General features: G+C 35.6%; 1 long non-coding RNA gene across 1 annotated transcript in view; it reads left to right on the top strand.

The window, feature by feature from the left end:
- Positions 1 to 600: 600 nt before the first annotated feature.
- The window catches only part of LOC124974178 (uncharacterized), a 51,823-nt gene continuing 43,664 nt past the window's right edge, over positions 601 to 8,759 (top strand). The window contains exon 1 of the long non-coding RNA XR_007106760.1: positions 601 to 645. This is a non-coding gene — a long non-coding RNA (uncharacterized LOC124974178). The remainder of the gene's footprint in view (positions 646 to 8,759) is intronic.

The raw sequence follows: 8,759 nt of genomic DNA, 5'->3' as shown, positions 1-8,759 counted from the left end.
TGATTGTTACCCATGGGGAATGCAAGAATCAGGGCAACCCACCGCTCCCAGTTTGTCCCCTCCTTATATAGTAGGCACCACAGTGTGTGAGGATTCCATATGTGTCATTGAGGTGAGCAAACTTGGATTTTTGAAGCATTTGTTGTTTAAAAGAAGGCTAATTTTCCTTTGGTACTCTTCTTACAATCATCATTAATTGTTTTGTTTCCATCAGTACTTGATTGGTGTGCTGTTGGAAAACCAAATCTTTGGCATGCCAGAATAACAGGATATTAGTGAGATATCTTTGGAACTCAAGAAAGCAAATGTTGTGATCACCTGAGAGACTTGAACAAATACATGAAATACCACTCCAGATTCATTTTTAACCAGAAGCCAATAAGCAGATTATTCCTAAAACACCATCACTGTTACTCTTAGTGAATTTACCATTTACTTGAAATATAAGAGATTTATTGATATCTGATAATTCTGCAAGCTTTCAGAACACTTTTTTTGGACTGCTTTTCTGAACTCTTTATGCATTATCAAACTGTTTTTTCACAGATATGGGACCACACACTTCACATAAAAGAGCAACAAGAAACTTGATGGTGTTGAAACGAGGGGATGCAGGAAAAGGAAATGCATCTGTTGCCAGCATGGGTATGAACAAAGACAAACAACCGAATGTGTATTAGCATTTATTCTAAACACATATCTAAGCTGAGTAGCTCAGAAAACTGTCTCAGGTGAATAAACAAGTGAACCTTCCCCTGGAATGTCATCACAACTTTGGACTTAGTAATTACAAGGCAAATGACAAACAGGAAATGTACTTATCATAAAATAGATTAAATGATTCTGAGGAGATTCCCTCAAGATGCCAGCTGCCACATTTTCATACTCCTTTGACATTGATCTTCTCTGAGTCCCTCTTTCCTCCTCTGAATACAGATCACTCTTCTCTCCAGCATTCTCTATCTTGCCATTGGTATGTATGTTAATATCTTTGTGTTGATGGTCATTGCAGGCTGTTTTTGAACCATTGGATACTTCACTGCAAATTTTTCAAAACGTCTCTGCCTGACTCTGATTCAGAACTTTTGAGTCTTGTGGATTTTTTCAACACATATATAATTTATTTATTGCTTTTCTATAAATTGTATCTCTTATTTAGTAAAGAACTTTCTATCCAGAAATTTTCTAAAGTTATAAATCGAGAATATCCTTGCATAGAGCAAAGAAATGTTTGCTCATATTTCTTTGTCATGTTTTGTTTGTTTATCTTCTCAATGGTGAACAATGAGGGAGATCCTCTTGCATGCTAATCAGTTTGTTCTCCCACTGAGCCTCTCCCACAGATCTAATTCTCATGTGTGTTGTTAATGTGCAAGTTGCAAAAGAGTGCTCCCTATGATCCTAAATGAATTTTCTCAACATAGAAAGATATTGCCCTAGAAGAAACTAGATGTTAAATGACAGCAACATTCACAATTGCTCCATTTTTTTAACATGATAAAGTGGAATCTATGAGATATGATCAGGAGAAGCATCTCACATTCTTGTAGCCCACATTCTTTTTTTGTTCTTTAATTAGACTTTATTCTATACTGGTCACTGAAAGTTTTCTATTCTCTGTATTTTGGAAATATTCCCTCTAATAAATCTAGCATCTACTTCATAGATTACTGATTCCTTCTCATTATTTGTCACCATTCATTCATATGGTCTTGATGTCTACCTGCTGGTAGTATTTAGGATGATCCTGGTCTCATGATTTTACTGCATATAGTACCATCAGGTCTGTTTGGAACATGAAAGTTTCTGCACCTTCACTTCTATAGGTAATTTCATAATGAAAATTCTGCCTCATTTGTATTTTTATCCCTCTCTCTCTGCCTACAATATCCTCTCTCAATTCTCCTTGCCATTCCCTATATAAATGGACTCTGTCCATTTTAACCTTGTCTCTGTGCATCCTTTCATGGTTTCAGCATTCCTTGTCACTGGCTGACCACCTCACCATTGAAGTATCCATACATGTTAATCTCTATAAAAAAGTGCATCCCTGTCTCCTTGCATCACCGCTGGCTCAGTACAAATAAATTATGAGTAGAGACAGTGTCTCCCAAGTGGTTTTCTGAATTATTGTTTCAGTAAAATTACTTCTCAGTGATATCAGTATGTCCTTGGTTCAGAGGAACACACCTGTAGTTTTAGCTCCCTTAGGGCTGAGACAGTCTCCTCTGAGGTTTCCAGCCAACTAGGGAATTAACAGACACTCTTTCTTCAAATACAAATGAGTAGTTTTTGAAAGAATAGCTACCAAACTTGCAAAGGAAACACATGTCTCTGGGTAAGTATACAACAATAAAAAATTCAAACATTAGATGTAGTCACCTAAAACTTACCTTAATTTAAATCTTTAACATTCACTAAAATTTTTCTATGCTCTATATTTCTGGAAACATTATCTTCAACCAGGAATGCATCAACATCGTAGATCATTGATGCCTTCTCATTATTCATCTCCATTCATGCACATGGCCTGATGTCCACCTGCTTGTAGCATTGAGGTTGATCCTGCTCTTCATGCATATGTTGCACCATCAGCTCTCATTGGCACTTAGATGTCCAAGTATCTTACAATTCCTATGAATCTTTCTTAATACAAATTGTGCCTCACTCTGCATCTTGTTCATTCTCTCCCTACACCATCCTCTGGAAATTTGTTTTCCAATCCCCATATCATCAGATAAAAACATTGCATTTAAAAACTTTTCTGTGCACAGGCTTTTATTCTCTCAGCATTTCCTGTCTCTGGCTGATAACCTTACTTTTGAAAGCTCCATTCATCTCCATCTAGAACAGAATCATCCCTGGCACCTTTTACCTTCTTTACTCTTTCCACAAACTCATCCAGAAAATGATGGACTAGACAGAAAAAGGAATATTTACAAGTCCTATGTTTATCATTCAGTATGAAACCTGGAAAATGTCTGAGGTAACCCTAGGGAAAATACAAGCAAATTATACCCAGAATGATGGACAGAATCATGGAATATTAACGAGACTGATTACTAGTAGAAAAAAAGACAATCAAAGGAATGTAGGAATAAACAACATGGATTTCATTTATAATGTCGTAAATGTGATCATTTATTTGGGATACCAAATGTGATGTCCAACATTTTTAAAGTTTAATGTTTGAATGAAGAAATAGTAAACTGTGTGATGTTTCTTTGTTCCCTTGAAATTAACTTTTTTTTGAGAAATTTTCTTTCACCTTGAGCAGATCGACCTGTGAGTTATTTTAGATTGTGTACATGGTGACACCTAGTGTCTGCCAATGGTGTTCTGAAGTACTGGATCAGTAATGCTGCACCTCAATGATGTCTATATATACTGGATTCAAAGGGTATACCTGTAATTGCAGATGCTTGAGAGGCAGAGACAAACCTGTCAGGTTGCCAGCAAACCCAGGAATTTAAAGATCCTCTGTCTCCAAATATGAAGATATGAGGTTGAAATCACTTCTTTTGTATTTGCCAAGGATACACATTCAGTACATAAAATACACAGACCCACACACATACACTAATAAAATATTTCAAATAATAGTTATATTATCCTAAAATTGTGCTTAATTTATTTACTTATATGTTTATTTTATTTTTATTGTAAACAAATGGGATACGTGTTGTTTCTGTTTGTACATGGAGTAATAGCATACCATTTGCATAATCATACATTTACATAGGGTAATGATGTTTGGTTCATTCTGTTATTTTTTCCTTCCCCTCCCACCCCTCCCACTGCTCTTTTCCCTCTATACAGACCCTCCTTCCTCCATTCTTGCCCCCCTCCCACCCCCCATTATGTGTCATCATCCACTTATCAGTGAGTTCATTTGTCCTTTGGTTTTTTGAGATTGGCTTATCTAACAGCATGGTATTCTTCAATTTCATCCATTTGCCTGCAAATGTCATAATTTTATTATTCTTTATAGCTGAGTAATATTCCATTGTGTGTGTATATTATACACACATATATATATCTCACAGTTTCTTTATCCACTCATCCATTGAAGGACATCTAAGTTGGTTCCACAATCTGGCTATTGTGAATTGAGCAGCTGGGAACATTGATGTGGCTGTATCTCTGTAGTATGCTGATTTAAAGTCCTTTGGGTACAGGCCGAGGAGTGAGATAGCTGGGTCCAAAGGTGGGTCCATTCCAAGTTTTCTAAGGAATCTCCACACTGCCTTTCAGAGTAGCTGCACTAATTTGCAGCCCCACCAGCAATGTATGAGTTTACCTTTTTCCCCACATCCTCTCCAACACCTATTGTTGCTTGTATTCTTGATTCTTAGTGTAGTTTTGATTTGCATTTCTCTTATTACTAAAGATGTGAACATTTTTTCATATGTTTGTTGTTGCTTATAGATTTTCTTCTGTGAAGTGTCTGTTCATATCCTTAGCCCATTTGTTGATTGGATTATTTGTATTCTTCATGTAGAGTTTTTTGAGTTCTTTATGTATTCTGGAAATTAGTGCTCTATCTGAAGTATGAGTGGCAAATATATTCACCCACTCTTTAGGCTCTCTTTCAATTGCTGGTAGTTTCCTTTGATGAGATGAAGCTATTTAGTTTGAATCTATCCCGGTTATTGATTCTTGCTTTTATTTCTTGTGCTATGGTAGTCCTGTTAAGGAAGTCTGATCCTAAGCTAACAAGTTGAAGATTTGGATCTACTTTTTCTTCTAAAAGATGCAGGGTCTTTGGTCTGATTTCAAGGTCCTTGATCCATTGTGATTTGATTTTTGTGCAGGGTGAGAGATAGGGGTTAAGTTTCATTCTGTTGCATATAGATTTCCAGTTTCCCAACACCACTTGTTGAAGAGGCTATCTTTTCTCCATTGCATATTTTTGGCACCTTTTTCTAGTATGAGAACATTGTATTTATTTGGGTTTGTGTCCGTGTCCTCTATTCTGTACCATTGATCTACCTGTCTGTTTTGGTGCCAATACCATGCTGTTTTTGTTACTATTGCTTAGTAGTATAGTTGAAGGTCTGTTATTGTGATATCCCCTGCTTTATTTTTGCTGTTAAGGATTGCTTTAGTTCTTCTGGTTTCTTATTCTTCCAGATAAATTTCATGACTGCTTCCTCTATTTCTGTAAGGTACATACTTGGAATTTTAATTGGAATTGCATTGAATCTGTATAACACTTTTGGAACTATGGCCTTCTGACAATATTAATTCTGCCTATCCAAGAACATGGGTGATCTTTCCATCTTCTAAGGTCTTCCTCAATTTCTTTCTTCAATGTTTTGTAATTTTCATTGTAGAGATCTTTTACCTCTTTAGTTAGATTGTTCCCAAGTATTTTATTTTTTTTTAGGCTATTGCAAATGGAGTTGTTTTCCTCATTTCCCTTTCAAATGTTTCATCACTTGCATATAAAAAAGCTTTAGATTTATGTGTTTTGATTTTATAGCCTGCTATTTTGCTGAATTCATTGATGAGGTCTACAAGTTTTCTGGAGGAGTTTTTTGTATCCTCTAAGTATAGAATCATGTCATCAGCAAATAGTGACAGTTTAAGTTCCTCTTTTAATATTAATATTCTTTAATTTCCTTAGTCTGTCTAATTGCTCCGGCTAGAGTTTCGAGGAAAATGTTGAATAGAAGTGGTGAAAGAGGACATCCCTGTCTTGTTCCAGTTTTTAAAGGGAATGGTTTCAGTTTTTCTCCATTAAGAATGATGTTGGCCATGGGCTTAGCATAAATAGCCTTTACAATATTCAGGTATGTTCCTACTATCCCTATTTTTTCTAGTGATTTGAGCATGAAGGGGTGTTATATTTCGTGAAACACTTTTTCTGTGCCAATGAAAATAACCATGTGATTCTTATCCTTAAGTCTATTGACATGATGATTGCGTTTATTGATTTTTGGTTGTTAATCCATCCTCGCATTCCAGGGATGAACCCCACTTGATCGTGGTGCACGATTTTCTTAATATGTATTTGGATATGGTTTGGCAATATTTTGTTAAGGATCTTTGCATCTATATTCATCAAGGATATTGGTCTAAAATTTTCTCTCCTAGATGTGTCTTTTCCTGGTTTGAGTATGAGGGTGATATTAGCTTCATAGAATGAGTTTGTTAGGGTACCCTCCTTTTCTATTTCCTGGAATAGTTTGGAAGTATTGGAATGAATTCTTCTTTGAAGGTCTTCTAGAACTCGGCTGAGAATCTGTCTGGCCCTGGGCTTTTCTTGGATGGTAGGTTTTTAATGACTTCTTCTATTTCATTGCTTGATATTGATCTGTTTAAATTGTGTATGTCCTCCTGGTTCAGTTTGGGAGGAGCATATGTCTCTAGAAATTTGTCAGTGTCTTCGGTAATTTCTATTTTGTTGGAATACAGATTCTCAAAGTAGCTTCTCATTATGTTATGTATCGCAGTGGTGTGTGTCGTGATATTTCCTTTTTCATCACGAATTTTAGTAATTTGAGTTTTCTCTTTCCTTCTCTTTGTTAGGGTTGCTAAGGGTTTGTGTATTTTGTTTACTTTCTCCAAGAACCAACTTTTTGTTTTGTCAATTTTTTGAATTGTTTCTTTTGTTTCAATTTCATTGATTTCAGCTCTGATTTTAATTATTTCCTGTCTCCTACTACTTTTGCTGTTATTCCGCCCTTCTTTTTCTAGGGCTTTGAGCTATATAGTTAGGTCATTTAGTTGTTGACTTTTCATGCTTTTCTGGAATGTGCTCCATGCAATGAATTTTTCTCTTAGTACTGCTTTCATAGCGTCCCAGAGATTTTGATATGTTGCATCGTACTTCTCATTGACCTCTAAGATATTTTTTTATCTCCTCCCTGATGTTTCCTGTTATTCATGTTGAATTCAATAGCACATTATTTAGGCCCCAGGTGTTGGAGTAATTTCTGTTTTTTATTTTGTCATTGATTTCTACTCTCAGCCCATTATGATCTGATAGAACACAAGGCAGTATCTCTATTTTTTTGCATTTCCTAAGGGCTGCTTTGTGGCATTATATATTGTCTATTTTCGAGAAGATTCCATGTGCTGCTGAGAAGAAAGTGAATCCGGTCATTGATGGATGGAATATTCTATACATGTCTATTAAGTCTAGGATATTGATTGTGGTATTGTGTTCTATGGTTTCCTTTGTTGGTTTTCGTTTGGAAGATCTATCTAGTGGTGACAGCAGTGTGTTAAAGTCACCCAGAATTATTTTGTTGTGGTCTATTTGATTCCTGAAATTGAGAAGGATTTGTTTGATGTACAAGGATGCACCATTGTTTGGGGCATAAATATTTACTATCATTATGTCTTCCTGATTTATGGTTCCCTTAAGCAGTATAAAATGTCCTTCTTTATCCCTTTTGACTAACTTTGGCTTGAAGTCCATTTTATCTGATATAAGGATGGAAACCCCCACTTTTTTAACGAGTCCAAGTGTGTGGTTGGTTTTTTCCCATCCTTTCACCTTTAGTCTGTGGATGTCTTTTTCTATGAGATGAGTCTCTTGCTGGCAGCATATTGTTGGGTCTTTCTTTTTAATCAATTCTCCCAGTCTATATCTTTTGATTGATAAGTTTAGGCCATTAACTTTCAGGGTCATTTTTGAGATATGATTTTTGTTCCAAGTCATTTGGGCTGATTTTCGGTTTTTAATTTGGTTTGGTGTCTCCTTTGAGTGTTTTTCTCTAGGTAGTTTCTCCCTTTGCTGACCTCCATTATTCTTTTTCATTTCCTCCTCATGGAATATTTTGTTGAGAACATTCTGTAGTGCTGGTTTTCTATTTGTAAATTCTTTTAACTTTCGTTTATCATGGAAGGATTTTATTTCATCTTCACATTTTAAGGTTAGTTTTGCTTGGTATAGTATTCTTGGTTGGCAACCATGTTCTTTCAGAGCTTGAAATATGTTGTTCCAGGACCATCTAGCTTTTAGAGTCTGGGCTGAGAAGTCTGCTACTATTTGTATTGGTTTTCCCCTATATGTAATCTGATGCTTTTCTCTCATGGCCTTCAAAATCCTATCTTTATTTTGAATGTTAGGCATTTTCATTATAATGTGCCTTGGTGTGGATCTGTTGTGATTTTGTGCATTTGGTGTTCTGTAAGCCTCTTGTATTTGATTTTCCATTTCATTCTTGAGGTTTGGGAAATTTTCTGATATTATTTCATGGAATAGGTTGTTTATTCCTTCTGTTTGTATCTCTGTGCCTTCCTCAATCCCAATAATTCTTAAATTTGGTCTTTTCATGATGTCCCATAGTTCTTGGAGATTCTGTTCATGATTTCTTACCATCTTCTCTGTTTGGGCAACTTTATTTTCAAGATTCAATATTTTGTCTTCATTGTCTGAGGTTCTGTCTTCCAAGTGGTCTAGTCTTTTGGTGATGCTTTCTTTTGAGTTTTTTATTTGGTTTACTGTTTCCTTCATTTCAAGGACTTCCTTTTTTTTATATATATAATCTCTATCTCTTTGTTGAAATGACCTTTGCTTCCTGCAGTTGCTCTTTCAGTTTTATGTTATCATTCATTGCCTTCATTTGCTCTGTTATCTCATCCTTTGCTTTGTGGATAATAGAAAGGGTGAGAGTGCCATCAAAAGAAATTGGATGTTAGCTTGCAAAAAAGGGAGAAAGAGACTCTGAGGGAACAGGTAAACAAAAGGAAATGATTGCAAGAAAGGTAAAGAAATAAAAACTTAAAATTTTTCAATAAGAAAA

The sequence above is a fragment of the Sciurus carolinensis genome, unplaced genomic scaffold (assembly GCF_902686445.1).
Source record: "Sciurus carolinensis unplaced genomic scaffold, mSciCar1.2, whole genome shotgun sequence".
Lineage (NCBI taxonomy): Eukaryota > Metazoa > Chordata > Mammalia > Rodentia > Sciuridae > Sciurus > Sciurus carolinensis.
This window is presented reverse-complemented; position numbering and strand designations above follow the sequence as displayed.